At 42.0% G+C, this 27,006-nt stretch overlaps 1 protein-coding gene across 3 annotated transcripts in view; it reads left to right on the top strand.

Moving 5' to 3' along the window:
• Positions 1-27,006, top strand: part of TRAK1 (trafficking kinesin protein 1) — a 234,936-nt gene that overhangs the window by 72,942 nt on the left and 134,988 nt on the right. For all 3 annotated transcript variants that reach the window (XM_077269083.1, XM_077269080.1, XM_077269075.1), the window contains one exon: positions 2,015-2,310. The gene's annotated coding sequence lies outside the window, so the exon portion shown is untranslated. The remainder of the gene's footprint in view (positions 1-2,014; positions 2,311-27,006) is intronic.

The raw sequence follows: 27,006 nt of genomic DNA, 5'->3' as shown, positions 1-27,006 counted from the left end.
CCCACACAGCCTCCCCATGTCCTGCATTTGGGCCCCACACAGCCACCCCATGGCAAGCATGAGTCCGATAACCTCCCCATGTCTATGATAAGCCCCCATATTCTCCTCATGTCCACAGTAAGACACCCATAGTCTCCCCATGTCCACAGTAAGATCCCCATAGCCTCCCCATGTCCACAGTAAGACCTCATAGCCTCCTCATGTCCACAATAAGACCCCCATAGCTCCTCATGCTCCAAGTAAGACACCATAGCCTCCTCATGTCCCCAGTAAAGACCCATAGCCTCCTCATGTCCACATTAAGACCTCCATAGCATCCCCATGTCCACAGTAAGACCCCCATAGCCTCCTCATGTCCCCAGTAAGACCCCCATAGCCTTCCAATGTCCACAATAAGACTCCCATAGCCTCCACATGTCCACAGTAAGACCCCAAAGTCTCTCCATGTCCACAGAAAGACCATGGGCCACTGTTTTCAGCCCCTCGGCTGTCTTGGTCAGCAGGCTGGGTTGGAACAGCCAGAAGGACGGATGTGACCCGCGTGCCGCACTTTGCCCAGGTCTGATTTGGAGTACAGATGATGGCAATGAAAGGGTCTGCTCCTGTCTCCTCCTCTGAGTGTTGTGCTTATCTGAACACTCTCCTCCAACATCTTATCCGCTTATCATTTAGACTGCCATGGGATCATGATCTCTTCGTGTATTTCATTCTCACGCACCGGTTGGGAAACCAGCAGCCATTCCATGCATTGCTGTCCGCGACTGGAGTGAGATCCACAGATTCTGCATATGGTGTCTGTGTGAGCCCTGTGATTGGCCTCTGTGTGAGCCCTGTGATTGTCCTCTGTGTGAGCCCTGTGATTGTCCTCTGTGTGAGCCCTGTGATTGTCCTCTGTGTGAGCCCTGTGATTGGCCTCTGTGTGAGCCCTGTGATTGGCCTCTGCGTGAGCCCTGTGATTGTCATCTGTGTGAGCCCTGTGATTGGTGTCTGTGTGTGAGCCCTGTGATTGTCCTCTGTGTGAGCCCTGTGATTGGCATCTGTGTGAGCCCGGTGTGGCGTCTGTGTGAGCCCGGTGTGGCGTCTGTGTGAGCCCGGTGTGGCGTCTGTGTGAGCCCGGTGTGGTGTCTGTGTGAGCCCGGTATGGCGTCTGTGTGAGCCCGGTGTGGTGTCTGTGTGAGCCCTGTGATTGGCATCTGTGTGAGCCCGGTGTGGTGTCTGTGTGAGCCCGGTGTGGTGTCTGTGTGAGCCCGGTATGGCGTCTGTGTGAGCCCTGTGATTGGCCTCTGTGTGAGCCCTGTGCTCTGCTACTGCCGGCGCTGACACATTCAGTGCAGGAAGCTCTGAGCAGCAGCGCGTAACCCTGTGGACGCCGGGGGACGTGACAGACATCAGAAGGTGAGTATGTAGTGGTTTTTTTTTTTACTTTTACAATAGTAACCAGGGTAAATATCGGGTTACTAAGCGCGGCCCTGCACTTAGTAACCCGATGTTTACCCTGGTTACCCGGGTGCTGCAGGGGGACTTCGGCATCGTTGAAGACAGTTTCAACGATGCCGAAGTCGTTCCCCTGATCATTGGTCGCTGGAGAGAGCTGTCTGTGTGACAGCTCCCCAGCGACCTAAACAGCGACGCTGCAGCGATCGGCTCGTTGTCTATATCGCTGCAGCGTCGCGGAGTGTGACGGTACCTTTAGTGAGACGCAGGAGCTGACCCCATCACTGCCATCATCTGTCCTCCAAACAAGCACATTCTGAGATCACTGCAGCTGAAGGCAGGTACCTATGTACCTATGTAGACTGGGGAAAAGCAGGGGTTTGGAAGCCACTTACATGCTTTTATTTTTTCAGGAATTAAGTGATTTGTGAAGTTTCATAAATTTCTGTGCTGGACAAATTGCTAAAATAAAAAAAATAAAGTTTACTTTTTTACTGTAACATCCCACATACATGTTCTCTATTGCGTGTAACAAATAGGAAACATTTCTACTTTAACAAATGCTTTCTTTTCTCTGCAGCTATTGTCTATGACATTAGTAATCACACACTGGGAGAACCTATGGACTACTAGACCACGGCACCAACACTGCTACAATCGATGGCAGTTTGCACCTTTCCGTGAAACCTGCCAAGCTGGACCCCACAGCTGTGCAACACGACACCTCGGCCGCCATCGTGCCCATTCCACTAGTAGGCGACAATGCAGACCTAGCCTGTGCTGCAGGCATTGATGAAGAGCACTATGTAAGCGAAGCCGCGGGACCTGAAGATGCTCTGGGTCCGAGAGAATACAGAGATGCCGGCACCATTACAGGTGTGTAACTTGTCTGAGACCTCAAGATTGGGACAGCGTTTGCCACATGCCCTTGTCATGACATTGAAAAGACTTTTTATATGGAAATGTACTAAAATCATTGGTGATTATTTTACATATTTGAGTTCATATCTGATAGAGAAAGGAGAATAAAAATAAACTGCCTTATTATCTCCCTTGTAGTTCCAACTTGCATTAGGTGTACCGTCCTTCCCGATAGGCATTGTCTAGCTTTTCTATATTAGGAAACCATATTGTCACAATTCCCTAAAAATTCCTCACCAGATGCCTCGCTTATGGCATAAATACTACTATACTGCCATTTTCCATTTTATTTTATTTTTTTTTGTTAGGCAAATTATAGACCATCATTTACACTGCAAGAAAGTTATGAATGGTCATTTCACAAAAATCTTAGTCTAAACATGTTGCCAATCTCCCGATGAACAAGAAGACCGTTCATTCGTCGGGTGAAATTATCTTTTGTGCTGCACGTTGTTTTCGACACCTTATGATCCCATGTAAACAGATCCCACCAACTCTGAGATTGTTTTTCTTGACCTATTGTACTTCATGATAGTGGTAAAATTTATTCGATACGTTTTGTGTTTATTTATGAAAAAAACGGAAATTTGGCAAAAATTTGGAAAACTGTTCAATTTTCAAACTTTTAATTTTTGTGCTATTAAGACAGAGAGTCGTATCACACAAAATAGTTAATAAATAACATTTCCCACATGTCAACCTTACATTAGCACAATTTTGGAAACCTTTTTTTTTTTTTTTTTAGGACGTTATAATGGTTAAAATATGCCTAAACAGTGGAGACAACACTCTTCAAGGATTTTATCCGGGGGTATTGTAACCATTTTGTACCCATAGGTACGACGCATACTGTATATACTCATGTATAAGCCGAGATTTTCAGCGCATTTTTTTTTGTGTGCTGAAAACTAGGGTTGAGCGAAACGGATCGTTCATTTTCAAAAGTCGCCTACTTTTGGCAAAGTCGGGTTTCGTGAAACCCGACCCCAGCGTGTGATCGGCCACGTGGTCGGCGATCTTGGCGCCAAAGTCGCGTTTTGTATGACGCCTTCCCCGCCATTTTTTCAGCCAATTAAGGAGTGTGGGCAGCGTGATGACATAGGTTCCGGCCTGGTTTCTGCGTCAGACCATGTCCCTGTACGGTCAGACACGGCCATTACACAGTACACAGCAGGGGCACATTTATATGATTATCTCAGCACAGGAACATTTTATTGAACACATCCAGTTGTGGAACTTATAATTATTCCAAGATCTATTAATTTAACTGTTATTTGTGGGACAATCCCTTTAAAGAGGCTGTCCACTATGTGGATACTGTTTCTGCCAATTTTCCTGTTTTATACCTTCCCTCTTCCCTTCCTTTCCCCTGGCATCAGCTCTGTTTTCACACCCATCACTTCCTCCTCAGAACCCCTTGCTTCCTTCTCACAACATTTCCCATGACCACTTGTGCTGGGCTGCACCCCAGCAGTGCGCACAGACCTGTAAATCGTCCTAAACCTTCCCACTCCTCTGTCATCCTCATCTTCACACACTGTAAAATATGTAGAAACCAGGCGCACCACTATGTATGCCACCATGAGAAACTGGGGGTGCAATGTCAGTAGTAAAAAAATTGTAACCAAAGAAGAGAGAAGTACTACCGCAAATATGCACACCATCCCAAAAAAAATAAATAATAATAATACTGAAATGATAAACAAAGTTTTTATTAGCACACCTTAGACACCACAAACAGATAAAAACATAATTAAAATCCAAAAAACAAACACCATGTATCACTCAGGAATGATTTACACAATTTGGTGTACAAGGTTGTTAAACCAATAACCTATACTAAACCTACTGGCTCATGCGGTAATGTAAAGCCCGAAAAAGAAGAAACATGGGTAACCCCACGTAGTCAAGAGCAAACCCCACCAGGGGAAAGGAAACGTGAATCCCCTGCCCAAAGCAACCACCATGAGAGAAACCACAGGGAAGCCCTGCTTGTTGGGGCAATACGCGTGGGACATAGTCCTTCTCACCAGGATCTACATTTAGGAGGATTACCTCCTTTTATACGTACCATATTGGGTAATTTAACCCTTGTTTACCTCTAAACCTTATGACTGTGGTTTCTCTCATGGTGGTTGCTTTGGGCAGGGGATTCATGTTTCCCTTCCCCTGATGGGGCTTTGCTCTTGACTACGTGGGGTTACCCATGTTTCTTCTTTATCAGGCTTTACATTACCTCATGAGCCAGTAGGTTTAGTATAGGTTATTGGTGTAACAACCTTGTACACCAAGTTATGTAAATCATTCCTGAGTGATATATGGTGTTTTTTGGATTTTAATTATGTTTTAATCTGTTTGTGGTGTCTAAGGTGTGCTAGTAAAAACTTTATCATTTCATTATTATTATTATTTTTTGGATGGTGTACATGTTTGCGGTAGTACTTCTCTCTTCTTCGTTTTTATCTTCACACATTCTCACAGCCTGAGCACCATCTCTTCAGGAGACGACTGCAGGCAAGTCCTTGATAAAGTGCATAGAAGGCATAAAGGGAACACAAAGCACCAGAACACCATCCCTGACAATGAAACGTATCCACCTATGCCGCTTACTTACTAAACATGTTCTACTGTAAATGGATGTATAGCATGTGATGGCACGTGATTGTGATGTCACGTCAGAGTCCGGACATCCCAGGTTGTAAGAGGACTCTACTCCAGACACCATGTGACCGGTGGGGCAGCTCAGGGCATACAAGGATTTGGGACAACAAGGTATTTACCAGGGGGCTCATCTATAGCAGTTAGTTCAAATGAAAGAAACTCATTATGTAGTGGCCAACCCCATAAATAAATTGATAAAATAATCCAATACATATCTATAGCAGGTGAAATAAGTATTGAACATGTTTCTAAGTAAATATATCTCTAAAGGTGCTATTGACATGAAATTCTCACTAGATGTGGGTAACAAGCCACAGTGCGCTGCGGGGATTCACCAGTTTCATACCTATAATAATGCTTTTCGGCTTTGCCTGCAGTTGGGCAAAGCATACTGCGCGTGCGCGACCGAAGATTGCATTGCGCATGCGCCAACTATGGCGCACAAGTACTCTAATTCACTAACATATTGCGGACAACAGGGACGGACGGGGTGGAGAAATGAAGATGAAATGCCGCCCATCGGACAGGTAAAAAGTCATTTAAATTTCCCACCAATTTGAGGTGACAGAGGTGACAGAGTCCCTTTAAATGAATGTAGATCAGCAGTTCAGCTGTATAAAGAAAATCGTTACATCTCCGGTCATCTGAAATATACATGAATCTGATGGCATGTTTTCTTTTTGATAAGCAAGCGTTTTAATAATCCATTATTAATAGTAACCATTAATAATAAATGGAGGCCGGAATTGAAGATTAATGTGTCATGGTAATTGAAATGCTGGGAGGATATGTGATAATTTCATGATCAGTGGGGGTCTCATTTTTGGGACTCTTAGCTAAGGATGAAGGGTCAGGAACAGCCGTAGTTCTCTTTGATGTATTAATTGCTAGCATCAGCTTATGGGACCTGCAACACGGCTCCATTTAGGCTAGGTTCACATGTTGAGTAGTTGATGCGGTTTTTTAGTGCAGAAAATTGATAGCATGTTACTGTGCCGGTAAAACAGAAGAGTGTTAACTTAATCTCATCCATGTGCTGTGGGATTTTTTTTTGTGCTGAATGAACATGGAAATTGGCTTTTGTAGAGTTTTTGTTTTTAATTTATTTAAAAATCTTTGGCTCTTTAATTTCTGTCCTTTAAATGCACTTCATGTCAATGGGGACTCAAAGCTCTCATGGCATTGTTTTGTTGCGTTTTTGGTGAGTTTTCCCATAAAAAAAACAAATAAAAGTGCTCAAGTGTAGAGATGGACAGACAGTTCGATGTTTGGGTTTAGCTGAACACTTACAAAAAGTTTGGGTTCTCGTACCAGAACAATACCCAGACCCGAACTTGGGCTCAGTTAAATTGAATGGGGGTCTCGAACATCCAGTGTTTGCCACGCTGACGTGTGCATGGCAGCGCAGCAAATACCGCTTCTGATCGGTGGTAAAATCATCACCTCCAGCAGGCAGCTGCAGAAGCTGTGATTGGAGGTATAAAGTTTACCTCCGGTCACTGGTGTCAGCTGATGGAACTACTCCTCCCATTAGCCGATCCCTGTTACTGCTAACAACAGTCAGAGCAGGAGCAACTGATAGGAGTATTCATCAGCTGGTGCCTGCGCTGTAAATAAATAATTTAAAAAAAAACTGCTTGGGTTCTCCTGTATTTTTGTTAACGAGCCAGGCAAAACTCACAACCCTCAGCTGTCAGCTTCAGCAAGGCTGGTTATCAAGAATAGAGGGGTCCTCACTCTGATTTTTTTAAATAAATAAATAATTTAAAAAAAAAATAATAAAAAAATAACGTTTGTTGCCCCTCATTTTTGACAACCAGGTTTGCTTAACCAGAGAGCTGGGGGCTGGTATCCTCAGGCTGGTAAGGGTCTATGGATATTGGCCCCCACAACCTAAAAATAGCAGCAGCAGCTGCCCAGAAAAGGCGCATCTATTATATACACCAATTCTGGAGCTTTGCCCGTCTTTTCCCACTTGCCTGTAGCATTGTCCGGTGACTTCAAGCCCACAGGTTAGTAATGGAGAGGTGTCTTATAAACACCTCTCCATTACTAATTTTAAAAATCAGAATGGGGACCCCCTCTATTCTTGATAACCAACCTTGCCAATGCTGACAGTTAAGGGTTGCAGTCCCCAGCTGTCCATTTTGCCTGGATGTTTATCAAAAATATAGGGGAAACCCTCCGTGTTTTTTTTTTTGTTTTTTTTTTTTTATTATTATTATTATTATTATTATTATTATTTATTGCGTGCTGGCAGATGAATACTCACATCAGCCGCTCCTGCTCTCACTGTTAGGGCTCCTTTTCACTTGCAAGACATACGGCAGTCTCTCGCAGGTTAAAACCCTCCTCTGGCGCAGGCACTCCATAGCGGAGCGTGCGGCTGCATAGCAACACATGGATCTGCATGCTCCGCTCCCAAGTGCTGGCGCCAGAGGAAGGTTTTAACCTGCGAGACACGGCCGTATGTCTCGCAAGTGAAAAGGAGCCTTTATTAGCGGCAGCAGGCGGGGGCTGATGGGAGCAGTAGTCCCATCAGCTGACACCAATTACCGTAGGTAAACTTTTATATCTCCGATCATAGCTGGGGGCTCATGCTGTCATTTGACAGCGTGGAAACCGATGCTGTCTGACCGGCAGTGATGATTTTACTGCTGATAAAAAGCATTTTTTTCCATCGTGTCATGCACAAACACCTGGTGTTCGGGTGGCCGAACCCGAACAGTAACACGGACATCGTGGTGAGGTCCGTGAGCGGTGTTTTGTGCCTGAACAGTAAGTGTTCGGTGTGGATGCCGAACTTTACTGTTCGGGTTTACCCATCTCTACTCAAGTGAAGATTTTAGATGCAGATATTCTGAGGATTTGTATATTTGTATTCAGTAATCTGCTTTGAAAAATCTGCACCAAATATGCATTGTGTGACCTCAGTCTTAAAGGGGGTTGTCCAGTCTAAATTGATAAGTCTGCAATCACTCTGTGTGACTGCTGAGTTCTGAATCCCCCTAGTGCACGCACTGTGCAATGCAAGGATTCACTGGTTTCAGACCCAGGAATGGACAGACAAATTTGTGAAAGTTTGTAATATGTCTTATCAGAGAAATCTGCTTCCTTCCCACTTATAAGACACTTCTTCCTCTGCTCCCCATACTCCTGAACTTTTTATACACTGAAAAAAGCGCTCATATGTGAGTTTGTGAGGCTCATATGTGTGTCATGTAAGACAGCCCATCATTTGGAGAGGGTAAGGGGAGTAGGAGGGAGGAAGCAGGTAGAGGAAGATACGGAAAGAACCTGCTGAGCTTTCTAACAAGTTTTTTCTTTTTTACCTGCTGCTCCTTGTCTCAGTGTGAACTTTTCTCAGCAGGACTCCATCTCTGTGTGATATGTATGGGAGACATTATAGTAGTATCCCACCAGCTCAGTGTCAATTGCAAACCAGAGATACAACCTGCAGATGGGAAAACTGCTTACAATTCAGGCTACAATTCATCTAGTTGCCAGAGATGGTATTTTTTCTCGTGTACAAATCCACTGCTTATTCTGAAAAGTTACTTGAAAGTATGGTTGCTTTTTAAAGAAGGCCATAAACTATAGATGTGACATATCACTCCAATTTCATATGCACAGTCTGCTAAAACTGCAATGTTTTTGGAACGATTAGGTGAAGTCAGCGTTGATGTGGAACATTGATCCGTCAGATGGATCTGCATTTTTTGTTTTTCAACCTTAACAACTATGTGACCATGACCGTTTCATTCTGACCTAACAGATGATGCCTTTGCTTCCCTTAGAGATGAGCTGTCAGATGTGCTTGGCAGCTACTTGTTTCTTCTCTTATAAAGTAGGAAGATGCTTCTTTGTCTGATCTGAATATCCAGGGTAATGGAATTAGTAGAGCTAATAGCGGAGAGTGATGGCTATCAAATGTCTGTTATTTATTTGACTTGCATAACACCAGGTACGGACTGGGGCTGAAATTCAGTCCTGACATTTGAAATCACACAGGCATATGTTGTCCCTGTCCCCAAGCACCAGATGGGATATATTACTAATATTACCCTGGATGGAGGAAAGGAAGATTTATTACAAGACCAATACTTCTAATGATACCCGTGGCACGCTGGGGTGAGTGATGGAGTCAGTGACTTGGTGCTCCGTCACAACTCTTAACAGTATGGGTGTTTTAAGAACACCAATTCTGTTAGCAATGTAGCAGACAAGGCGGCCCACGACCAGACAGGCCCTTCTGGCATTTGCCAGATGGCCAGTCTGGCCCTGCATAACACTATAATATTCTGTAGCACTTTACAGACATCACCTTCACTTTTCCCATTGGAGCTCACAACCTAAATTGGAAGAAAACTGAGTACCCGGAGGAAACCCACGCAAACACGGGGAGAACATAGAAACTTCTCCTAGCGTTGCAAGGCTACAGTGCTAACCACTGAGCTTCTCTATATTATTCCTACTCAGAACATGGAAATTCTGGTGTCACTGCAGGTTTTAGGGTCTTTAGCACATTTTCAGTAGTCATTTGCTTGATTCTTCATGCTATGGTGATTGCTGTGGTATATGCAGCTCTGGCAAAAATTAAGAGACCACCACATCAAAACCCTGTCGTGGGCAGCCCAATCTCCAGACCTGAACCCCATTGAAAACCTCTGGAATGTAAACAAGAGGATGATGGATAGTCGAAAGCCATCAAACAAAGAAGAACTGCTTACATTTTTGCGCCAGAAGCAGTGTGAAAGACGGGTAGAAAGCATGCCAAGACGCATGAAAGCTGTGATTAAATATCATGGTTATTCCACAAAATATTGATTTCTGAACTCTTTCTGAGTTAAAACATTAGTATTGTTGTTTCTAAATGATTATTTACTTGTTTTCTTTGCGTTATTTTTGAGGTCTGAAACCACTGGGTTTTTTTTGGGGTGGGGGTTACCATTTTTCTTTGTCAGAAAAAAATAAAAAATGTATTGCTTGGAAATTTGGAGACCTGTTGTCAGAAATTCATAAACTAAAAGAACAATTTACATTTTACTCAAAAATATACCTATAAAGAGAAAAATCAGACAAACTGAACATTTTGCAGTGGTCTCTTAATTTTTGCCAGAGCTGTATATATAAGACTAATCCGTTCATGACTAGTATTCCGGCCATTCGGATGTGTCCTTTTCCAGAGCTCCTCCTTTTGGTTTGTCCATGAATGCAGTTGTTTCGTGGTCTGTTTCCTTGAAAGCTGGCGTTCTTGTGATGAAGCCACCATGACTGTGCAAGATTTGACCTTTGACATGAAAGGAAAGTGTGAAATGTTGAGTAATAATTCTAGTCACCGGGCACAAGACTAGGCTCATGTATCAGTTGCCCTTTTTGCAGACAGGGCAACGCTATCATTTCCCAAATCCTGATGCCAGCAATGTGAGTGAGAATCCTGACGTGTCATGAACACGTTGCTTATTTGTGACTTGCAGATGTGGTGCAGATTCAGATCTGCAGTCTGTCAGTTCCTTCAGCTTTTTTTCACCCATTGACCTCAATGAAGTCAGTCAAAATCGCTATAAAAACGCAGGAATAAACATGATTGCGGGTTTGCTGCTTTTTGTAGCGTTTTTAGGCAGCAGTGAATGCTTTAAGATAGATAATAGATATAGACATACAGACAGACACATTATACACCCCTCCCCTATATATAATAAAATTGAACTCTGTGGAGCTTATTGGAGAGCTTTTTATGTTTAAATAAATAAATAAATGAAAAAGACGACGTGGCGTTCCCCCATGTTTTGTAACCAGCAAAGGTAAAGCAGATGGCTGAGAGCTGATATTATTAGGCGGGCACGGCCCATGCTTATAGGGCCCTTTCCAGCCTAAAAATACCAGCTCACAGGTGCATCAGAAGTGGCGCTTCACATTAGATGCTCCAATTCTGATGCTTCTTGCCCTTCCCGTTTGCCCTGGTGCGTTTGCAATCTGTGTCAGACACCCCCATTACCAGCCCAGTAATAAAAAAGAAAAAAAAAAAATCAACCAAAAATACTATATTGAAATAAACATTCCACAAACACTGTACCTCCACCAATTTATTTAAAAAAAAAAAAAAAAAAAAAAGGTCCCCACACAGGTCTGCCGTAGTACACCAAGTAAGGCTTCGTCCATGAATGGAAACCTGAAAGACATAAAGAGAAATAAACACAAAACACTACCCCTCATTCATCAATTTATTAATAAGATATAGAGGTCTGATACAGTCCACCGAATCCGACTTAGTCTAGAGGTCACAGTAACCAGGAACATTACTGACATCATCGCTCTTCAGAGGAGATTGAGACCCGTGGACCTGTATGGGAACGTTTTTTAAATAAATTGTTTAACCAGGGAAAGGTTGGGGGAGTATTTATTTCAATATTTTTTTTGTGTGCGTGTTTTTCTGTTTACTTATTGGGTTAGTAATGAGTATTTCTGATAGATATCTCTCCATTACAAACACCAGGGCTTGATGTCCGCCATGTTTTTGGACAGTTCACACCTGACATTAACTTCTAGAACCATTGCCAGTGCACCCAGGCAATTGGGATGAGCCAAGGCAAAACGCAAAAATTTACTCATCAAATATGATGCTCCACTTCTAGGGCGGCTGTGGGCTGGTATTTCTAGGCTGCGAAGGACCCAATAACAGTGGACCATCTCAGCCTGATAATACCAGCTCTCAGCTGTCTGCTTTACCTTTACCGAATACAAAAATGGGGGGGGGGACCCCACATAGTTTTTTTTAATCATAAAAAGCTCCACAGAGTAAAAATATGAGAGAGGCCTGTAATTGACATCATAGGTAGACCACAACTATGAGAGTCAAAATGAAAACAAATCCGGAAAATCACCTTGTCTGATTTGGCAAGATTTATTTTGCAAATTATGGTGGAAAATAAGTATTTGTTCACCTAAAAACATGCAAGATTTCTGGTTCTCGCAGACCTGTAACTTCTTCTTTAAGAGGCTCCTCTGTCCTCCACTCATTACCTGTAGTAATGGCATCTGTTTGAACTTATCAGTATAAAAGACATCTGTCCACAAGATCAAACAGTCACCCTACCAAATGGTACCAACAAAATCTACAGCCTGTCATGCAAAAAATAAACCATCGTACAGCTACACTGATAAAAATTTATGAAGCATGCCACTCAGATTGTGGCGACCCTTTCCCCCCCTCCCACCAAAACAAATGTTTTGCTTTTTTTCCCAAACAATTGTCCAAAAATAGTAAGGCGTAAATATAACTACACACCAAAAAAAAGAGCATGCCCACTGCCACTTCACTGCGAACCTCTTAGTGGGTCCCTATCGCCGACAATGCATCGGCAGGGCGGACAGCCTGGTGCCTCACAGCGCCCATGCTGCAAGGTAAAGTCTAAGGGCTCATACCCATTTGCGAGAAAAAAAAGTCCGTAATCTGGACCGAAAAAAAATAGACGCGTGCCATGCGAGTAATCTGAGAGCCATGCTTCATAAATTTTTATCAGTGTAGCTACAGTCTGATCAGAATGTTAAACTAAGAAACTCATGTTCATTTATATAAATATTTTTGCCTAGCGGCATTAGATCAATGTATGATTTTTAGAGGTGCAGTCCATGCTCTTCTTTTTTGGCATATATCCCCTTTCTTGGACCAGCACTCCTCCCATTTGGAACAGGTAATTTTAAAGGGCACCTGTCACCCCGTTTTTTCAGTATGAGATAAAAATACTGTTAAATAGGGCCTGAGCTGTGCATTACAACAGTGTATTTTGTGGACCCCGATTCCCCACCTATGCTGCCAAAATACGTTACCAAAGTAGCTGTTTTCGCCTGTCAATCAGGCTGGTCTGGTCAAAAGGGCGTGGTGTCTTCCCCCAGATCTTGCTTAGTTTTCCGTTGGTGGCGTAGTGGTGTGCGCATGCCCAAGGTCCCGAATCCACTGCACAGGGGAGTTAAAAGAGCGCGATGTGCACTATTTCATTGGTGATCGGTGGGGGCGGCCATCTTCCTTTGGCCGCGCGTGCGCAGAAGCGGCGCTCTGCTGGCCGCGGCTTCAGGAAAATGGCCGCGGGATGCCGCGCGTGCGCAGATGGAGATCGCGGCGGCCATTTTCCTGAAGCCGAGATGCGAACTCTGCTTCAGGAAAATGGCCGCCGCGATCTCCATCTGCGCACGCGCGGCATCCCACGGCCATTTTCCTGAAGCCACGGCAAGCAGAGCGCCGCTTCTGCGCACGCGCGGCCAAAGGAAGATGGCCGCCCCCACCGATCACCAATGAAATAGTGCACATCGCGCTCTTTTAACTCCCCTGTGCAGTGGATTCGGGACCTTGGGCATGCGCAAACCACTATGCCACCAACGGAAAACTAAGCAAGATCTGGGGGAAGACACCACGCCCTTTTGACCAGACCAGCCTGATTGACAGGCGAAAACGGCTACTTTGGTAACGTATTTTGGCAGCATAGGTGGGGAATCGAGGTCCACAAAATACACTGTTGTAATGCACAGCTCAGGCCCTATTTAACAGTATTTTTATCTCATACGGAAAAAACGGGGTGACAGGTTCCCTTTAAATTAGCAGGAGACTGCAAAGGGGTTTAGCATATTTTTGCTCTCACTGAAGAGTTTGAGGAAGGTGAGTTTCAATGCTCCTTTCATTTGGTGTTGGTGCTGTGTGTCGGCCATTGTCACTGTGGTTTTGTGCTGGTGGGGCAGTGCGGTCTGGAGTCATAGGGACACTAGCTTGCAGCATGAGCGCTGTGAGGCACCAGGCCGTCTGCCCTGCCGGTGCATTGCCGCTGCTGCTGTGGTGGTGGTCGGCACACGGCTCCACTCCGTTAGGGCAGTAGGGACCCACTAAGTAAGTGGTTCACCGTGAAGTGGCAGTGGGCTTCAGTAATATATATTTTTTCCTAGCGGCATTAGATCAATGTATTATTTTTGGAGGTGCCGTCCATGCTCTTTTTTTTTTTTTTTGTTTAAATATAACTATTAATTAATTGAGTATCACAATATTCGTACTTTCCCATGAAGATTTAATAAAAGTTTGTTACATTATACAGTATGTACCCCAAAATGATGCTAACAAACAACCACCAACCCCGAAAAATAAGCAAGCTCAGATATGACTTTGTCGTCTAAAACCTAAAATAAGTTATGGCTCCTCTCATGGAAGTTGATCATAATAAAGTGGGAGAAAAAAGCTCCATCATAAATCTAAAACTGGCTGTGAAATCAAGGGTTAATGTTCCCATTGATCTGATTGCCAGCTTAGTGATATTAAGTAGACTATGGGGCCAATTCACTTAATGAATTTGGAGCCTCTTAAATGTCAAGCTCATTAGTGCTGCGAGAAATCGAAAACTGCATCAGGTTTGATGAATTGGACGGAGAGTAACCGTTCCCTGACCCTTCCCCAGCTCCACCTATATTGGCACAGCTGATCCAAAGTGGTGTGAAAATGCCCAAAGTTACAAAATGTTTGCCCGTCAAAATCTCATCGTGGGAGCATAGCCTTAAAATAAATCACCACCATTTACCTTTGAACGCTTTCTTCCATAGGTTTTACGGTATGTTGCAGTCCAAGAAAATCCCACTGTAAGAACTGATAACTCCCTCCTTTTCAATCTATTCTTTGTTAGCTTTTACGAGTCATTTTCACGTAAAAGTGCATTGCCTGAATTAGAAAAATGAATTATTGAATGATTCAGTAATATACGTTGCTGATTTAATATTGAAATCTACATTCATTTGGATTATCAATGTCTGTAAAAAAAGTGGATAAGGAAGTTTGGGATTCTGTAATGATTTCTGCCATAGCTGATGGCTGCCCTCTTGTGGTTACTTACTGTTATTGAGAAAACAAATCCAAGCCATAATCCAGGATTTCCCAACAAATGCTCTGCAGGTCACGTAGAACAGTGTCCTCAGTTACCCCAAATGGGTCATGATTTGAAGATGTCCTATAGAGGAAACACTAGTGACCATATCTGAGGTATTGAGAATAATCACACTGGGGGCATAATTTTCCTTTGCGTTAGATCTGACTTTTTAAAAACTTTTGGCTTCTGAATCCAAAAGTGACCCCTGTTTTTCTCTTATCACAACTTTTTAATGTACAGGATACCATTCGTTTGTCTCCAAAACCATACAAAATATAAATACAGTGGAAAATAATGCAAAAAAATAACTTGAATGTAATGTTACTGTAAGTCACATTGTGTAAAGTAGTAAAGTTAGGTAGCAGTTTAAGGAGAAAATTTACGCTTATAGGTTTTCCTGGAGTATTTAATCTGTGGACAATTCCACCTGATGCCCCAACAATAGTCAGCCATCATATGTAAATCCCTTCTAGCCTGATTCTGTCCCTCCATGACCTTCAAATTTAGGTAGAATTGTTCACCTTGCACATCACTGACTTCACCAAGGTTTTCAGGGAAGTTGGCAAGATGGCTATGCAGAAAATGCACCTTGATGTTTATGTAGCAACCAAGCATTTTGTAGCTCTCCAAGAATTTATATACAATTTTGGTGTAAGGGTTTGCTCATGTATTTTCAAGAAAGTCCTTGACAAGGTCTTAGAATGATAGCCAAGCATTCTTTTGGAGACCCTGTTTCATGTGTAGAGTTGGGAATATAATGTTCTGTCTGTCAACAAGCGGCTCATGTAGAATGTTTGGATCATCAGGTTTGAGGTCAGATCTCGGAAGCCAATTTTTCTCCGCCGAACGTTTCTCAGGAGCTCTGCTGTCCATGCACAAGAAACAAGGATGCTTGGTGTATCCATGTTGCTGACCGAAAAGTAAGCATACCATCGTAAGGTCAACACAGATAATCCAATTGGGGCTGCAATAAATAAACTGTGCACAAGTGGAAGCAAGGATCCGGCTCCAGCAGGTAAAATATGCCAATCTTTAGATTAGGATAAAAAGGTTGGCGTTGTTGTGACACACCGATTAGGTGTAGTTGGAATATGGAAGAGGCATGGAGCTAACCAAGAACGTTTGGAACACGGTGCGTGTTCTTAGACTGTCAGCACTGCCATTGGGGAGTAGGAGACACTTTAAGGTCTGCTTAGAGCGATCGATGAACAGTTGTCATTCATTTGAGTGGAATTCCCAATTCCTCAATTAAACATGTCGGTAATGGCAATGCACAAAGCCACTGTCACTTCTAAAGTATTGCAGAAATGCACTTTCTCTGGATCAGCAGTAGGATGGATTCCTTTGCTCCTTTTCGAGCAGGTTTTTCTCTTGCAGTCTTGATGATTGGAGTTCTGAAGTGTTTCTGTTTTTTTTGATAGTCCCAAATCTTGTACCAAATCGTTCAACTCATACTGGCCAAATCCCTGACAAACTGAGACATCTTCAATTTCAAAATGTTCATCATGGCCGGCACTTAGTTCTTCATCAAAGTACTGTTCTTGATAAGAAGGTAGTTGAAGGAAAGCTGGCACTGGGATTTCAGCTGAGTGAGGCCCTGGACGTACAGGTATACCAAAGGGCATCTTATCACGTGCTCCTTCATCCACATCCGTAAACTCTGCATACACTGCTTGCACACCTTATGAGGGGCCCAAGACTTAACCTGATCACCAAGTTTTACTCTGAAATATGCAAAACGGGCTAGCTGAACAAATGAGCGGATGTTCGGCCTTTGACTATGAATGATTTAACCGACACAGCTATAACAAAGAAATCAGGGCTGTTTAGGCACTTAAGTAGAGAAATAGAGACAGACATGAAAGGACATAAATGTGTAAATAAAATACATTCTATTAACCCTTAGTATACAGACGTTCGGAATACGTTTTGCTATATAATGTGGCACACAACCTGTCGCCACACTGCCTCACGTGGAACTATCCTGTCAGTTCCTACCCCTAGTATTATATTTACCTGCATCCATCTTCATCTCATCTGTTTTCGGATCCTTTCCGGTCATCTTCTGTAGCTTGTGACCTGGCGGATCTCTTCAGTGTTTGTGAGTAATCTGGAGATCACTTCTCAGTGTAAGTGTATGAGGGCCAGAACAAGGCTTGATAGACTTACACTGAGAGCTTGTGTGTGACAGTTACTTTCGCTTAGTTAGTAGTTTCGGTCACAAGATGGCGGCGCCAGGAAGCGCTGAAGACGGCAGCCGGTAAGTGTAAGACTAGGGAACTTGTATGCCATGACCCCCTGGGCTGAAATAAATAAATTCTCTGCAGTGGTGGGTGCTTTTAAGGTTCATAATCTGTGACCATTCTATTTTGGCTGGCTGCTACGTTTGCTCAGTGCCATGGTGCCATGTCATGGCTGACTGTGTGGAGGTCGGCATTTCCTAATCCTGAACTTTGCTCCTTCCTGTGTGATGTAACAGGACGCCTGCTGTACAGTGTAGCTGAGGGAAGCCAGGCTAGCAGGTATGTCCTGTATCTGGGTGTATTAGCTCAGCGTGTAAATCGTCCGTACATAATCCATGGCAGTTCCCCACACGCTCTGCGAGCTTTAACCTTTCTCATTCCTTTGGGCTGACTGATTGGATATATTTGCAGCCATACTACTGTTGCTTGTCTTTTCTTTTTGGTGTTATTTTTTTTTTTTTAGTACATCTTACAAAATGTCCCTAAATAAAAAAAAAATTGTGGTAGCAGTAAAAAAGCTGCAACTGTTAACATCAGTAAACGGGGTGAGGGTTAGCAGATTTCTTATGGTTTGGGCAAACTGTAAAATAAAGAGAGAACGAACATTCCTACAAATTCCTCCTAGTACAGCTCTGCCGCTGTGGTCGTCCCCGCTGTCGGCACACAGACCAGAAGACCCTCAGAAAGGCTGAGCCTCCTTATACTCCCATGACCCTGTACCATTACAACGCCGGCCTAGGGACACAGGTCTCATTGCTTACACACCGCTGCTTCTTCCACTTTCCCTTTCTTTTGCAATCTGTATGTCTGGAGGTGATCTGGTTTTTAAGACTGAAATTTTGTATTGCAAAAATAAGGTAACTATTGATGCACCATTTATAATTGGAGTGATAAGTTCTTTCCCACATGTGGATTATCTGGGTGTCATGCACATAGCGCAGACCCCCACAGATCGCACTGTTGTGACAGATCCTGGTGATGGCAGAACATTAATCGGCAGCAATATGTCAGTTACTAGAATCGCAGTAGTGGGTCTAGGGATCTTTGCAGTTCTTCAAGCTGTAAAGCAAAATGTGCATCAAGGACCTGCAGCCGATCAGTGCATTTCTAGGACAACTGGCTGTTTTTTGTGGACTTTTTGGATTAGACGTTTGCATTTCTAGAACCGCAGTGGTAGGTTCCGTTATGTAGTGTACAATATGGCCACTGGGTGGCACACAACACTTTGTAACACTCCTGCTCAGGTGGCAAAGGATGTACAAACCTTCCAGGGAGTTTTATTTTGTTGTATTGGTTTTTATTAATTCCTTTTTTCAGATTCATGTGTTAGAAACTGAATTTTTGCAGATATAGATTTTTGTGGCACCCAAAGTGTCTTCAGTTATTTTTTTATTATGTCTACAGCACTAATATCACTCACACCAGACCCAGTTTTGCACATATCTTCAGCTAAAACAGAAATCTCCATACAGTATGTGTAGGCAGAGTAGGGTTATGGAAAGCATTACTACAGATTTTGTCAAGTAACTGTAAATTGTTTTTTACGAATAAGAACTTTTTTCTGTTAAGTCCTGAATATGTTTAATTAACAAACTGTAGTGGAAAACACCCCCACATTTTTCATTTGGATTTTCATGTGAAAAATTCCCATGAATGTAAATGATAAAAAATATATATATATATGAATCGCTAGAATTGCTTTTTTTTTTCTTTTCTTTTTTTTTTGCTCAGCACACTTCCCCTTCCAAAATACTGCAACAAATTATCAAATCATGTCTGCCACAAAATAATACCATAAAAGCTTTCGCAATTCCTTATACAAGTTCACCAATTGAAAAATAAAAAAAATTCTGTCTCCAGAAAATGCCTGTAAACGGAGTTCCAATTATTTTTTAACCAGTAAAATATGTAAAAACATATCTGTTTGGCATTGCTGTAATCGTACTGACCTAAAGAATCTTATTGCCACTTCATTTTTAAATATGGTATATATTATTTGACACAAACAAACCCCTCACCCCAAAAATGGCAGTGTTGTGGTATTTCAACATTTTTTTTTTCTTGTTTTTTTTTTTTTTTTACTACTTGACCCAACTTGGAATTTTTTCAGCATTTCTCACTACATTGTATGGTATAATGAAGTAATTCCATTCAAAACAATAAGGGTATGTGTCCACCTTCAGGATGGCCGGCGGTTTGGACGGAGTGGCAAACCTGCTCCGCCCTAAGCTCCGCCCCCTTCTGTGACGCGATGATGCCGGATGTGTTCATTGCACACATCCGGAATCATCGCACCCCACACATAGGGCCCTGTGTTTTACCTTGCGGCGGCGCAGCGTTGCCGCAAGGTAAACGGACATGCTGCGATCTAAAAAGACCCGCCGTATGTCCGGAATCGCAGGGCCGTCGGATGCGTAAAATCCCCTCCACTATGCTGTAACATCTGGACGCTGCGTGTTTGACGCTGTGGCTCTGCGCAGCGTCAAACACGCAGCGTTTCCTGAACGTGGCCACATACCCTAACTCTTCACAAAAAAACAATCGATGGAAAGCTAAAGAGAAAGGTATGGCTCTTTGAAGGATGAAACAAATAGAAAAAATCCAGCATCTGGATCCTATTGAATCTAAAATCTGATTCCTTTGAAACAATCTAGCTTGCCTTCCATACAAAAATAGAAAAACTAGCAACCTTCCTAATCATTGCAATTTAGGATCAGCAAAAGGGCATACATGAAAAATAGCCTGATTCTGAAGGTTTAATTAATGTGGCAGAAAAATCCACAAGAGAAATCATTAAAAAACTTTTAAGTAAAAAAAGAGAATATACTCTCCCCTCCCCCGTCTGTTCACCTTCTCTTGTGCTACAGTCATTCGGAGGCTTTAGTTGTCACACTGGATGGGCCATTCAACAAGCTGCTGGGATTGGAGAGTCTCCTGCAGAGAAGAATTGCTGATATTATTTTTTTACCCAAGTGTGCTGTCAGGGAAGTCTGCAGCAAGATCTTCACAATTTTAGCTGAGAACCACTCTGCAGAAGCCACGCGAGGTTCTCCTGCAAATAGCTGTGGTTTTCAGCAATCGCAGGCGATGCTCACTGCATTAAGGCTCACTCCGAAGTCAGTGATTTTTCTCGTATGCAAAAACCGGTCTGACTTAAATCAATGGTTTAATCCGTGTCATCAGAGTTTGGTCAGTGTCAATTTTTACCACCACAATTTGGTCAGTTTTTCTCGGATTCAAAAAAAAAAAATGGTGGAGGTGTCTTCTATCAAACAGTGGTATTCAAGTGCTGAATTTTTTTTTCAATGGACCCTAGAGTTGCATTGGCAATTTTGATCCGAGACTCGTGTCAAAATGGGACACATCTCTGTGATTTTATGCGCACCACTTGGTCCACAAAAATACACGACATGTGAGCAACTCCATAGACTTTAGCCTTCGTCAGGCTGCATAATTTTACAACGTTAACAGGCTGCAGAGGTACAATTGTACCTTCATATATACCTCCACTGTGGGAAGACTTTCTCCTTTACTTGGTTTCAGAAACTAAAGTTCATTCAGCTACAAATGTTATGCTGATATCTATTGGCCAGTGCTGTTACTGCTCACTTATGTTGCTGTCAATTAAGTTGATTCAAACTGGGAGTGGCTTCTACTTCTCTTCCTGCCTCCCTCCTCTCAGTAGCCATTTTGCTGTTCATCTCATTGCTGTGAGCACACACATTTCTAGGCTTGTGAAGTCTTCAATTTCTTGGATACGAAGGTAGGAAAGTCTCACAGCATCTAACAGCCAGTTATACCTTCATTCGCCTTATGTGGGGACAGAACAGTCAGAAATTGTCTTTGAGCCTGGACTTGGCTTACATATATTTTGTATGAAACTTATCACTATAGGTATGATTTTTATATGAAAAATGGATAATAATTAGTATCTACATATTGTTTTACGATGTTTTACTTATATTCAGCACAAAATAAAGATGGTGGCTCTGTTAAAATTTTCCTATTGGTCGAAAAAACAGTCGAAGATGGAATGAAATTTCTGAAACCGTATACAGTTTACATAATATATAAATCACATTTATAAATAATTATCACTAGAAATAATTTACTTTTTTATTTGCACTTTAGAGTTTCATTCTACTTGCCACGTGTTACTGAACTAAATTACGAAGCCAAAATTCATCTACCAAGTCATCATGAGTGATAGTGATGCTGGATCTAGTTTCCGCCATAATCCAAGAAAACGTGTTTGCAGGTTAGTATCATTTTGTGAAAAGCCAATAATGTAGTATTGTGTAGTATTTTGAAAATTATTTATTTTTCATTTTTTCATATTTACAGATTTACGTCTGACGAAATAATGTGAATGCTAGAAGAATCTGATTCTGAGCATGAGGAAGAACCTTATGTTGCATCTGATGATGAAAACTATGTACCACAAGTGGATGTTACTGAAGAAGATTCAGATTGAACAAGAAATGGTCATAGAGCAGGAAAAAGAATACGACTCAGACGAAAGTGTTGAGGATGAGTCTGTGCCTCAAAGTGCAGGCGACATTTGGACTGCTAAGGATAAAACTCAATGGTGTAGTGATCCACTGCCAAATGCACAAACAAAATCTCGTAATGTCCTATGACAAAGAGGTGGCCCTGCAGCAATCAGCAACCTGTATACAGCAAAAGAGCTATTCAAGTCAATCATGACTCCCGAGATGTGTAACATCATATTACGAGAAACGAATCAAAAGGCCAAGAGAGTTTGTGATGCTTACAACAACGAACTGGTACAATGTTTTCCTGATTCTTCTGAATGGCCACCACAAAAAAACATTCAAGCAATTTACTGAAACTGAACTCCATGCATTTTTGGGCATACTGATTGCTGCTGGTGTGCACAGAGACAACAAAGAGAATCTGGAGGAAATGTGGAATGTTGCTGCTCTGCCTCTTATACGTGCAGCCATGTCTCGTGACCGCTTCAAGATGATACTCAGATTTATCAAATTTGACAACGAAAATGAACTTGTGCAAACAGATAAAGCTGCACCAATATGGGACATCTGAACAATGCTGAAAGAGCCTACAAGCCATATAATTGTATCACCGTTGACGAGCAATTATTTCCATTTAGAGGCCATACTAAATTTACCCAGTATATACCTTCAAAACCAGCTAAATATGGCATAAAGATTTTCTGGGCTTGTGACTCGTCAAACGCCTACCCATTACAAGGTCAGCTCTACACTGGGAAACCAACTGATGGTCCTCGACAAGTAAACATTGGTGAACGAACAGTATTGGACCTAGTGAGTTCGTATAAAGGCTCTGGAAGAAATGTCACCACCGATAACTTCTTTACAACCATGGAACTAGCTAAGGTATTGAACTCCTGGAACATGACACTAGTTGGTACAGTGAGAAAAAACAAAAGGTTCCTACCTAACAACATGCAGCCTGCCAAAGAAACGTCTGTAAACTCGACAAATTTTGCCTACAATCATGATGCAACAGTCTGTTCATATGTACCAAAGAAGAACAAATCAGTCGTGCTTCTATCATCTATGCACATGACGGGAGAAGTTGAAGAGACACTAGCAGCCAAGCCAGAGATAATAAAATACTACAACAAAACAAAAGGCGGAGTTGATGATATGGATAAAATGTTGGGAGAGTACACTGTGAAACGACGAACATTACGTTGGCCTCTGGCATTTTTCTACAATATGATTGACGTTACTGGGTTAGCATCCTACATCATCTACAGAGAACACAATCCAAGCTTCAGGACAAAGGATCAACGAAGAAAGTTCCTGAAAGATCTCGCAAATCAGCTGTGTATGCCTGCAATTGAAGATCGTAGTACAAACCAAATGATGATGAGAAACCATTTTCTTCGAGGTGCAGTAGAAATGGTGCTTAAACAATGCATTCTGGTTGCATCGCAAGCAGCAGCTGGCCCTCAAATACCTCATGGTAGTCGTGGACCCTCCCCTGTTGTTGGTAGTTGCTATGTCTGCCGAGACCTGAGGCTAAAACAACGTAAGACTAGAAAGTCTTGTGTGGTTTGTGTGAAACCCATTTGCGATGAACACTCGGTAGCAAAGACAACATGTATTACTTGCTAAGAAAATCAATAAAAAAAGTTTCTTACATTTTCTTTTATAATGTAAATGAACAGTTTTTTTACTTGTTTATAATAATAAAAATAGCATTATCATTAAAAAAAATATTATTCTTTTTTCCTTGCATTATCTTCATTCAAAATATATGAGGGTACATTTGTACCTATGCAGCTTGTTATGGATGCAAAAATATCTCGACCCCTTATCTCGGAAGGGGGTGGAGATATTTTATTGAAATGTGGCCAATATATTCTGGACCAAAACTGCAGAGATGTCACAAAATTTCAGCCCTCTACGGCTTTTCGAAAAAAAGTTATTGCAATTTTAAAACGGATTAGTTACAATTGTACATACTCAGCCGGACGAAGGCTAATAAGTACTAATTCTATCTGTAAATAAACAAGGTTAGAACTTGTACGAAAAAACCTGCTGTCTGAACGTGCCCTATGACCATGTATTCTGAGCAATCCTCTGCTGGTGGGTGAATATACTGGGTTCGCTCTTGGGATGTAGTCCAGATTATCAGCAGGAACAGCTGCTGCGGTAAGTAATGTTTGCTATTGTTACCAGTGGAGGGTGACTTTTCGTCCTCACCGCCGATAAGCCAACTCCTTTTTGTCCTGTGCCTGTCACTTGTCGTCCTGTCTTTGTTCGCCTGGTGCATGTATTTGCTGTGTAAGATGATAGGAGCAGCAGAGGAGAAGTTATCTGCTCTCCTTATAATACCCGTCCATCTCTGCCGGTGTAAGCAGGTGCTCGTATACAGGACACGCTGCTAATTGAGTTCATGGCACACATCCAGCAGGAGATTGCCTTTTACAATTTAACCACAATTAATATTTTTTCTCCGAGGTGTCCGCTCGCATGTCACTTTATTGCTGTGTTGTCCAATAATTTAACAACTCTGTACAGATGTCAGGAATAGATTTTTCTTCCAGGTACAGACTTGGATCTCATTCTTCTTAGTGTTTTTTACCTTATCCATTCATCTACATATTGAGATAAATGTATCAATAATGTGATCAAATGCTTTTAGACGATGGTAAAAATGGCACATACGGCTTGGTAAATGTGAATCTTGTTGTGCATTTTAGAAGCTTTATTTTATGCCTTCTCGTGGTTGCCATTCATAAATATGTCCAATTCACACTTGAATAGCACATATTATATATACATTTATATTACATACACAGTATGGATAAAAGTATGGAAAGTATTGGGACAACCTAGACTTCACACAAACAGGAGCTTTTATTACATCCCATTCTATATCCATAGGTATTAATATGGAGTTAGTCCCTATTTTACAGCAATAACAGCTTTGGTAATGAGTAAGATATTCTAGTAGATTTTGGAGTGTGTTTGGAAAAATATTTAGAATTGAGAGTCCTCAGTGATTGATACCTTTTAATGGCTAACTGAAAAGATGGTAACAAATTGCAAGCTTTCGAGACTACGCAGGTCTCTTCATCAGGCAAAGACTAATACAAAATCTGAAGAATCACATATTTATACACAACTTCAGATTTTGTATTAGTCTATGCCTGATGAAGAGACCTGAGTAGTCTCGAAAGCTTGCAATTTGTTACCATCTTTTCAGTTAGCCATTAAAAGGTATCAACCACTGAGGACTCTCAATTCTAAACATTTTTCTATCTACTGGCTAACACGGTACCAGGATGTAAATCTTTCCTGTATCGGAATGTGTTTAGGGCTTTTTTGCTCATTCATCCAGAAGGGCATTTGTGAAGTCAGTCACTAATGTTGGATGAGAGAGCCTAGCTTTAAGGTGCAACTGTAATTTTTTTTTTTTTTTCCCTAAATCAATACCATAAGACCCTGAAAGAAAGACAAGCTCCTGTATTACTTTTTGCTCCGAAAGATGGGTTAGCGCTTGTTTTCAAGGGATGTCTTTTTTTCCATGAACAGCAATCCACGTTAATTCTTGAACAAAAAAAAACAACAACATTTATTCAAATATTATCATGTTTCATACACACAGTGCACATACACATGTACAGTGGTGCTCAAAAGTTTACATACACCGGCAGAATTTTTTATTTCTTGGCCTTTTTTCAGAGACTATGAATGATAACACCAAAACGTTTTCTCCACTCATGGTTAGTGGTTGGGTGAAGCCATTTATTGTCATACTGTTTTTTCTCTTTTTAAATCATGATGACAACACAAAACATCCAAATGACCCTGATCAGATGTTTATATACCCTGGTGATTTTGGCCTGATAACACACAGAAGTTGACACAAATGGGTTTGAATGGCTACTAAAGGTAACATCCTCACCTGTGACCTGTTTGCTTGTAATCAGTGTGTGTGCATAAAAGCTGAGTGAGTTTCTGGGATCCAGACAGACTATTGCATCTTTCATCCAGCCACTGACATTTCAGGATTATGAGTCATGGAGAAAGCAAAAGAATTGTCACCGTATCTACGGGAAAAGGTAGTTCAACTGTATAAAACAGGAAAGGGATACGAAAAGATATCCAAGGAATTGATAATGCCCGTCAGCAGCGTTCAAACTGTGATTAACAAATGGAATATCAGAGGCTCTGTAAAAACAAAACCCCACGGTCAGGTAGACCAACAAAAATGTCATCCACAACTGCCAGGAAAATTGTCCGGGATGCAAAGAAAACCCACAAATAACATCGGCTGAAATACAGGACTCTCTGAAAACTAGCGGTGTGGCTGTTTAAAGATGCACAATAAGGAGGCACTTGAAGGAAAATGGTCTGCATGTTTGAGTCGCCAGAAGAAAGCCATTACTGTGCAAATGCCACAAAGTATCTAGCCTACAATACGCAAAACAGCACAGAGACAAGCCTCAAAACTTCTGGAATAAGGTAGTGTGGAGTGATGAGACCAAAATTGAACTTTTTGGTCACAACCATGAACGTTACATTTGGAGAGAGGTCAACAAGGCCTATGATGAAAAGAACACTATTCTTACTGTATTGCACTACTGTAGGGATGTGTGAGCTACAAAGGCACAGTGAACTTGGTCAAAGATGAATGCAGCACGATATCAGCAAATACTGGAGGCAAATTTGCAATCATCAGCCTGGAAGCTGCGCATGGGACGTACTTGGACATTCCAACATGACATCGATCCAAAACAAAAGGCCAAGTGAACCTGTCATTGGCTACAGCAGAACAAGGTGAAGGTTCTGTAGTGGCCATCTCAGTCTCCTGACCTCAATATCATTGAGCCACTCTGGGGAGATCTCAAGTGCGCAGTTCATGCTAGAGAGCCCAGGAATTTACTGGAACTGGAGGCTTTTTGCCAAGAAGAGTGGGCAGCTTTACCATCTGAGAAAATAAAGAACCTCATCCATATCTGCCACAAAAGACTTTAAGCTGTCATTAATGTTAGAGGGGGCAAAACACTATATTTGGATGTTTTGGGTTTTCATTATGATTGAAAAAGAGAAAACAGGAGTTTGACAATAAATGGCTTCACTCAACCACTAACCATGAGTGGAGAAAAAATTTTGGTGTTATCATTCATATTCTCCGAATAAAGGCCAAGAAAGCAAAAATTCTGCCAGGGTATGTAAACTTTTGTGCACAACTACACACTGCACATACATACACATGTATATATACACACAGGGCTTATATTTCAAGCATACTCTAAGGCTATGCGCACACGTTGCGGATTTGCCTTGCGGATTTGCCTGTGGAATTTTCTGTTTGGATTCTGC

The sequence above is a fragment of the Ranitomeya variabilis genome, chromosome 6 (assembly GCF_051348905.1).
Source record: "Ranitomeya variabilis isolate aRanVar5 chromosome 6, aRanVar5.hap1, whole genome shotgun sequence".
Lineage (NCBI taxonomy): Eukaryota > Metazoa > Chordata > Amphibia > Anura > Dendrobatidae > Ranitomeya > Ranitomeya variabilis.
The sequence above is the reverse complement of the archived record's forward strand: the minus strand, read 5'-3'. Positions and strand labels throughout refer to the sequence as shown.